At 24.2% G+C, this 10,000-nt stretch overlaps 3 non-coding genes across 3 annotated transcripts in view; all 3 read right to left on the bottom strand.

The window, feature by feature from the left end:
* The window catches only part of LOC138858808 (large subunit ribosomal RNA), a 3,977-nt gene extending 2,904 nt beyond the window's left edge, over positions 1–1,073 (bottom strand). Inside the window, exon 1 of the ribosomal RNA XR_011397838.1 lies at positions 1–1,073. This exon is cut by the window's left edge and continues 2,904 nt beyond it. This is a non-coding gene — a ribosomal RNA (large subunit ribosomal RNA).
* A 502-nt stretch (positions 1,074–1,575) lies between these two features.
* On the bottom strand, positions 1,576–1,754 carry LOC138858813 (5.8S ribosomal RNA). Its single transcript, XR_011397841.1, has one exon. It is a non-coding gene; the product is annotated as a 5.8S ribosomal RNA (ribosomal RNA).
* A 626-nt stretch (positions 1,755–2,380) lies between these two features.
* LOC138858805 (small subunit ribosomal RNA) lies at positions 2,381–4,370 on the bottom strand. Its single transcript, XR_011397835.1, has one exon. It is a non-coding gene; the product is annotated as a small subunit ribosomal RNA (ribosomal RNA).
* Positions 4,371–10,000: the final 5,630 nt, after the last annotated feature.

Below are 10,000 nucleotides of genomic sequence, written 5' to 3'. Positions count from 1 at the left end.
GTCTTCCATCAGGGTTTCCCCTGACTTCAACCTGATCAAGTATAGTTCACCATCTTTCGGGTCACAGCATATATGCTCAAGGTACGCTCCAGTTAGAGGTATAAATAATAATAAATTATCATTATACATAACTATATGGAACGCCCCGGGATTGAATTAATAATGTAATACATTAAAAATTAATCCCATTATTAATACAGTTAAGTTAATTTCGCCATTAGGTTTAATATAACCCAATGACTTGCACATATGTTAGACTCCTTGGTCCGTGTTTCAAGACGGGTCCCGAAGGTATCCTGAATCTTTCGCATTGTTAATCATATAAATGCATACAATTAATATTAAAATCAATGATAATAATATTATTGTAAAATTCAAAAGAATTTTAGCATTATATATAATAAAATCTATCAACACTTTATCAAATCATCAGTAATTATTCTATGTTAATAAGCTAAAAGCAAATTAATTTGAATAAACTTAAAAACCAATGATCTTTTGATAAATATTTTATTATGTTAATAGATTACAATGTCCTTATATGAAAAAAATGCACACTATTACTATAATATTTAAAATTAAATACTACAGTTATAATGATGAATTTTTCATAATGGATATTCAGGTTCATCGGGCTTAACCTCTAAGCAGTTTCACGTACTATTTAACTCTCTATTCAGAGTTCTTTTCAACTTTCCCTCACGGTACTTGTTTACTATCGGTCTCATGGTTATATTTAGTTTTAGATGGAGTTTACCACCCACTTAGTGCTGCACTATCAAGCAACACGACTCTTTGGAAATATCTTTCTAGTAATCATTAACGTTATACGGGCCTGGCACCCTCTATGGGTAAATGGCCTCATTTAAGAAGGACTTAAATCGTTAATTTCTCATACTAGATATTAAGATATTCCATACACTGCATCTCACATTTGCCATATAGACAAAGTGACTTAGTGCTGAACTATTTTCTTTTCGCTCGCCGCTACTAAGAAAATCCTTGTTAGTTTCTTTTCCTCCCCTCATTAATATGCTTAAATTCAGGGGGTAGTCCCATATGAGTTGAGGTTGTATAAAATATATTTTAGATTGATTTGTTTATTTTTATTTAATTTTTTTGCTATTTGCTATTTTAAAGAAATATATTTTTATATCTTGATTACTCAATATTATTCAATCTTTTCATCCCTTTTTAAAATTCATAATATAATAATTAATAAAATTAACAACATTATTCCTCCACATATCATATATTTTTTTTTATTATAAATTTTTCTCAATACAATAGAGTGAATTAATTCTAGAATAAAAATTTATTTTATGCTAGACATTCCTCTTATGTATTATTTAATATAATTTAAATAATGTTGAAAATTTTTTCTTTTATGGGAATACTAAGATTCTCATTTATCATAAATTTTCGTTCAAATATGAGGTATTCAAGAATATATTTTCTATATTTCTTTTTATGCTATTAATATTATGGATTGAAAAATACAATCCAATAATATGCCATATGCTTAAATTCTATTAATTGACTAAAAGAATAAGCAACTAATTTAGCATAGTCTTACAACCCTCAACCATATGTAGTCCAAGCAGCACTTTAAAATTAATTAAAGTACATAACAGCATGGACCGCAATATGCGTTCAAAATGTCGATGTTCATGTGTCCTGCAGTTCACACGATGACGCACAGTTTGCTGCGTTCTTCATCGACCCATGAGCCGAGTGATCCACCGCTTAGAGTGATAATTTTTTTGTATTTTTTTAATTCAAAGTCAAAGAATTTTAATTTATTGAAAGTATTAATAATTAATCAATAATAAATTTTTAATACATAAGTTTAAAACATCTTTCAATAAATTGTAATTTTAAACCCAAACATTTGCAGCTGCGCATGTCTTAGGTCAACAAAAACAGTAATACCTTTTATATATTATTTTCTTCTCTATTTGTGCGTTTTCATTTTTTTAAATTTTTCAACATGTTTTTAATCACAAATAGAAAATACCATAAAAAAAAGGTATTACACACGTTAATGTGAACAAGTTAACTTATCATTTATAATATTTTATATAAATATCACAATTAAATATTATTTTCTATATAAATAATAAGTACAGCTATATGTTTAAAGGTTTTTTTATTGCGTTCAAATACAATGTATGCGAAGTTCACAATATAATATATATTGTCATAATGCATTACAAGGAGTTAAAAAAAAAAAAAAAACAGAAAAACATTCAAAACATTGTATAATTCAAAACATTTTGAATGAAAAGAACAAAAAGAAAACTTTTTTTTCTTTTTTATTCTTTTTTTTTATTTTGTTTTTATATAATTATTTTTTTTTTCTTTTCGGATAGGAACACAATAATGATCCTTCCGCAGGTTCACCTACGGAAACCTTGTTACGACTTTTACTTCCTCTAAATAATCAAGTTCGGTCAACTTTTGCGAAACAACCGTGAAACACAAGGCGTCACAGTGATCACGTCCGGAGACCTCACTAAATAATTCAATCGGTAGTAGCGACGGGCGGTGTGTACAAAGGGCAGGGACGTAATCAATGCGAGTTAATGACTCACACTTACTGGGAATTCCAAGTTCATGTGAACAGTTTCAGTTCACAATCCCAAGCATGAAAGTGGTTCAGCGGTTTACCCGGACCTCTCGGTCTAGGAAATACACGTTGATACTTTCATTGTAGCGCGCGTGCAGCCCAGGACATCTAAGGGCATCACAGACCTGTTATTGCTCAATCTCGTTACTGCTAGACGCAATTTGTCCATTTAAGAAGCTAGTGTCCTTATAATGGGACAAACCAACAGGTACGACTCCACTTATATAAACACATTCAAACACTTGTACATTCAAGATGAACGCATGAATGAAGGCTATATAAGCTTCAACACCATAATCCTGAAAGCATCTATTTAATATATTTGAGTCTCGTTCGTTATCGGAATTAACCAGACAAATCACTCCACGAACTAAGAACGGCCATGCACCACCACCCATAGATTCGAGAAAGAGCTATCAATCTGTCTTACACGCTTATGTTCGGACCTGGTAAGTTTTCCCGTGTTGAGTCAAATTAAGCCGCAGGCTCCACTCCTGGTGGTGCCCTTCCGTCAATTCCTTTAAGTTTCAGCTTTGCAACCATACTTCCCCCGGAGCCCAAAAGCTTTGGTTTCCCGGGAAGCGACTGAGAGAGCCATAGTAGTAGCTACACCCAATTGCTAGCTGGCATCGTTTATGGTTAGAACTAGGGCGGTATCTGATCGCCTTCGAACCTCTAACTTTCGTTCTTGATTAATGAAAACATCTTTGGCAAATGCTTTCGCTTAAGTTAGTCTTACGACGGTCCAAGAATTTCACCTCTCGCGTCGTAATACTAATGCCCCCAAACTGCTTCTATTAATCATTACCTCTTGATCTAAAAACCAATGAAAGTAGAACAGAGGTCTTATTTCATTATTCCATGCACAAAATATTCAGGCATTTGGAGCCTGCTTTAAGCACTCTAATTTGTTCAAAGTAATTGTACCGGCCCACAACAACACTCGATGAAGAGCACTGAAGCAGGTTTAAATAGGAGGAATATATAAAAAATACATTGTATTAATTATATATAAGAACTCCACCGGTAATACGCTTACATACATAAGGTAATGTACATACCACAATTATAGTTGTACTACCCGTATGAAGCACAAATTCAACTACGAACGTTTTAACCGCAACAACTTTAATATACGCTATTGGAGCTGGAATTACCGCGGCTGCTGGCACCAGACTTGCCCTCCAATAGGTCCTTGTTAAAGGATTTAAAGTGTACTCATTCCAATTACAGGGCCTCGGATATGAGTCCTGTATTGTTATTTTTCGTCACTACCTCCCCGAACTGGGAGTGGGTAATTTACGCGCCTGCTGCCTTCCTTAGATGTGGTAGCCGTTTCTCAGGCTCCCTCTCCGGAATCGAACCCTGATTCCCCGTTACCCGTTGCAACCATGGTAGTCCTAGATACTACCATCAAAAGTTGATAGGGCAGACATTTGAAAGATCTGTCGTCGGTACGAGACCATACGATCTGCAAGTTATCTAGAGTTCAACCAATATAACGATCGAATAATCGCTTGGTTTTAGCCTAATAAAAGCACACGTTCCAAAAGGTCCGTGTTTATTTTGCATGTATTAGCTCTAGAATTACCACAGTTATCCAAGTAACTGTTAACGATCTATGGAACCATAACTGATATAATGAGCCTTTTGCGGTTTCACTTTTAATTTGTTTGTACTTAGACATGCATGGCTTAATCTTTGAGACAAGCATATAACTACTGGCAGGATCAACCAGAATAATATATATTTCTTTTTTATATAATATTTTTTATATTATATAAAAGTTTAAAATGATATTTTCTTATTTGAAAATTATACACAAATACACAAAACATAAAAACATTTACAATATACACAACAATTTTTCTATGTTTCTTTCTTTATTATATTTTTTTTCATTATATTTCATTTCTATTGTGTGATTTTGTAATGGATTTTTTTAATTTTTGTTTTGGTATCGTGAAAAGAATTTTCGTTCTCTATACATATTATTATTTAATTATTATGTAAGAACGATATTTCTTCTTATATTGGCAAAATTTTCAAATAATATCATTCTATACATTTTACTTTATTTCAATGCATATAGTAATATATATACCTTTTTTTAAGAGTATATACATTTTTTTCTTGATTTGAAATTAATAATTTCAAATTCTATTATATTTATTTCAATAATAAATATATGATAAAAAGTATTTTCGGGTGCAACACATTAATATTTTATTTTATTTAAAAACCATCCTTTTACACATATATTTTATGAGTAAATATTAGAATAGCTCACAAATAAAACTAAAATATTGTTTAATATTTATTTCTACAATATGTTAGTATAGAATAATAGATTTTTTATGTTTTTGTATAAAACAAAATCTATTTCTATTTAAACTAACTGTAGGAAACCAGGAATAAAAAACGCTCATTATATACAATATGTTAGTACAGAATATAGAGTTTTGTATAAAACAAAATCTATTTCTATTTAAACTAACTGTATAAAAACCAGGAATAAAAAGGCACACAAAATCAACTTTCATTTTCATATTTACTTAAAAATACATATAAAGTAAAAAATATTTCCATATAAATACTAAGTAAATAAAGTCATACAAGTATGAAAATTTTCATACAAGTACTAAATACATAAATCATATAAGTATAGTAATATTCATACTTATAAGTATTTAAAAACAATTTCTTACTAATAAACTAACATAAGGAATTCAAATATATAAAAGTATAATACATTTCCTAGCAGTAAAAAATTTTCATATAAGTACTAAATGTATAAAGTCTATGAAGCAATAAATTTTCATATAAGTACTATTTCAGTATATGTCAATTTGAGCAGATTTGTGCAAATTTGTTATAAATGTTCTCTCCCATGTTGACGTTACCAACCCGAAAATATATGGAAAAATTCTTTTAACCTATTTAAAATTTAAAAACTCATATATACGTGGGTAATTTATATCATTTTCAAATATCGTCATGGTCATAATACAACTAATAACATCAAAAGTATTTTTACAATCGATTTTTTTTTTTAATTTTTAACTTGTATGACTTCATATTTAATACTTATATGAAAATTTATTACTTCATAGACTTTATACATTTAATACTTATATGAAAATTTATTACTTCATAGACTTTATACATTTAATACTTATATGAAAATTCATTACTTCATAGACTTTATATTTTTTATACTTATATAAAAATTTATTACTTCATAGACTTTATATTTTACTTCATAGACTTTATACATTTAATACTCATATGAAAATTTATTACTTCATAGACTTTATATATTTACTACTTATATGAAAATTTATTACTTCATAGACTTTATACAATTAATACTTATATGAAAATTTATTACTTCATAGACTTTATACAATTAATACTTATATGAAAATTTATTACTTCATAGACTTTATACAATTAATACTTATATGAAAATTTATTACTTCATAGACTTTATACAATTAATACTTATATGAAAATTTATTACTTCATAGACTTTATACATTTAATACTTATATGAAAATTCATTACTTCATAGACTTTATACAATTAATACTTATATGAAAATTTATTACTTCATAGACTTTATACAATTAATACTTATATGAAAATTTATTACTTCATAGACTTTATACAATTAATACTTATATGAAAATTTATTACTTCATAGACTTTATACAATTAATACTTATATGAAAATTTATTACTTCATAGACTTTATACAATTAATACTTATATGAAAATTTATTACTTCATAGACTTTATACAATTAATACTTATATGAAAATTTATTACTTCATAGACTTTATACAATTAATACTTATATGAAAATTTATTACTTCATAGACTTTATACAATTAATACTTATATGAAAATTTATTACTTCATAGACTTTATACAATTAATACTTATATGAAAATTTATTACTTCATAGACTTTATACAATTAATACTTATATGAAAATTTATTACTTCATAGACTTTATACAATTAATACTTATATGAAAATTTATTACTTCATAGACTTTATACAATTAATACTTATATGAAAATTTATTACTTCATAGACTTTATACATTTAATACTTATATGAAAATTCATTACTTCATAGACTTTATATTTTTTATACTTATATAAAAATTTATTACTTCATAGACTTTATATTTTACTTCATAGACTTTATACATTTAATACTTATATGAAAATTTATTACTTCATAGACTTTATATATTTACTACTTATATGAAAATTTATTACTTCATAGACTTTATACATTTAGTACTTATATGAAAATTTATTACTTCATAGACTTTATACAATTAATACTTATATGAAAATTTATTACTTCATAGACTTTATACAATTAATACTTATATGAAAATTTATTACTTCATAGACTTTATATATTTACTACTTATATGAAAATTTATTACTTCATAGACTTTATACATTTAGTACTTATATGAAAATTTATTACTTCATAGACTTTATACAATTAATACTTATATGAAAATTTATTACTTCATAGACTTTATACAATTAATACTTATATGAAAATTTATTACTTCATAGACTTTATACAATTAATACTTATATGAAAATTTATTACTTCATAGACTTTATACATTTAATACTTATATGAAAATTTATTACTTCATAGACTTTATATATTTACTACTTATATGAAAATTTATTACTTCATAGACTTTATACAATTAATACTTATATGAAAATTTATTACTTCATAGACTTTATACATTTAATACTTATATGAAAATTTATTACTTCATAGACTTTATACAATTAATACTTATATGAAAATTTATTACTTCATAGACTTTATACAATTAATACTTATATGAAAATTTATTACTTCATAGACTTTATACAATTAATACTTATATGAAAATTTATTACTTCATAGACTTTATACAATTAATACTTATATGAAAATTCATTACTTCATAGACTTTATACATTTAATACTTATATGAAAATTTATTACTTCATAGACTTTATATATTTACTACTTATATGAAAATTTATTACTTCATAGACTTTATACATTTAATACTTATATGAAAATTTATTACTTCATAGACTTTATACAATTAATACTTATATGAAAATTTATTACTTCATAGACTTTATACAATTAATACTTATATGAAAATTTATTACTTCATAGACTTTATACAATTAATACTTATATGAAAATTTATTACTTCATAGACTTTATATATTTACTACTTATATGAAAATTTATTACTTCATAGACTTTATACATTTAGTACTTATATGAAAATTTATTACTTCATAGACTTTATACAATTAATACTTATATGAAAATTTATTACTTCATAGACTTTATACAATTAATACTTATATGAAAATTTATTACTTCATAGACTTTATACAATTAATACTTATATGAAAATTTATTACTTCATAGACTTTATACAATTAATACTTATATGAAAATTTATTACTTCATAGACTTTATACAATTAATACTTATATGAAAATTTATTACTTCATAGACTTTATACAATTAATACTTATATGAAAATTTATTACTTCATAGACTTTATACAATTAATACTTATATGAAAATTTATTACTTCATAGACTTTATACAATTAATACTTATATGAAAATTTATTACTTCATAGACTTTATACAATTAATACTTATATGAAAATTTATTACTTCATAGACTTTATACAATTAATACTTATATGAAAATTTATTACTTCATAGACTTTATACAATTAATACTTATATGAAAATTTATTACTTCATAGACTTTATACAATTAATACTTATATGAAAATTTATTACTTCATAGACTTTATACAATTAATACTTATATGAAAATTTATTACTTCATAGACTTTATACAATTAATACTTATATGAAAATTTATTACTTCATAGACTTTATACATTTAATACTTATATGAAAATTCATTACTTCATAGACTTTATATTTTTTATACTTATATAAAAATTTATTACTTCATAGACTTTATATTTTACTTCATAGACTTTATACATTTAATACTTATATGAAAATTTATTACTTCATAGACTTTATATATTTACTACTTATATGAAAATTTATTACTTCATAGACTTTATACATTTAGTACTTATATGAAAATTTATTACTTCATAGACTTTATACAATTAATACTTATATGAAAATTTATTACTTCATAGACTTTATACAATTAATACTTATATGAAAATTTATTACTTCATAGACTTTATATATTTACTACTTATATGAAAATTTATTACTTCATAGACTTTATACATTTAGTACTTATATGAAAATTTATTACTTCATAGACTTTATACAATTAATACTTATATGAAAATTTATTACTTCATAGACTTTATACAATTAATACTTATATGAAAATTTATTACTTCATAGACTTTATACAATTAATACTTATATGAAAATTTATTACTTCATAGACTTTATACATTTAATACTTATATGAAAATTTATTACTTCATAGACTTTATATATTTACTACTTATATGAAAATTTATTACTTCATAGACTTTATACAATTAATACTTATATGAAAATTTATTACTTCATAGACTTTATACAATTAATACTTATATGAAAATTTATTACTTCATAGACTTTATACATTTAATACTTATATGAAAATTTATTACTTCATAGACTTTATACAATTAATACTTATATGAAAATTTATTACTTCATAGACTTTATACAATTAATAGTTATATGAAAATTTATTACTTCATAGACTTTATACAATTAATACTTATATGAAAATTTATTACTTCATAGACTTTATACAATTAATACTTATATGAAAATTCATTACTTCATAGACTTTATACATTTAATACTTATATGAAAATTTATTACTTCATAGACTTTATATATTTACTACTTATATGAAAATTTATTACTTCATAGACTTTATACATTTAGTACTTATATGAAAATTTATTACTTCATAGACTTTATACAATTAATACTTATATGAAAATTTATTACTTCATAGACTTTATACAATTAATACTTATATGAAAATTTATTACTTCATAGACTTTATACAATTAATACTTATATGAAAATTTATTACTTCATAGACTTTATACAATTAATACTTATATGAAAATTTATTACTTCATAGACTTTATATATTTACTACTTATATGAAAATTTATTACTTCATAGACTTTATACATTTAGTACTTATATGAAAATTTATTACTTCATAGACTTTATGCAATTAATACTTATATGAAAATTTATTACTTCATAGACTTTATATATTTAC

The sequence above is a fragment of the Bactrocera oleae genome, unplaced genomic scaffold (genome assembly GCF_042242935.1).
Source record: "Bactrocera oleae isolate idBacOlea1 unplaced genomic scaffold, idBacOlea1 ctg00000017.1, whole genome shotgun sequence".
NCBI classification, from domain to species: domain Eukaryota; kingdom Metazoa; phylum Arthropoda; class Insecta; order Diptera; family Tephritidae; genus Bactrocera; species Bactrocera oleae.
This window is presented reverse-complemented; position numbering and strand designations above follow the sequence as displayed.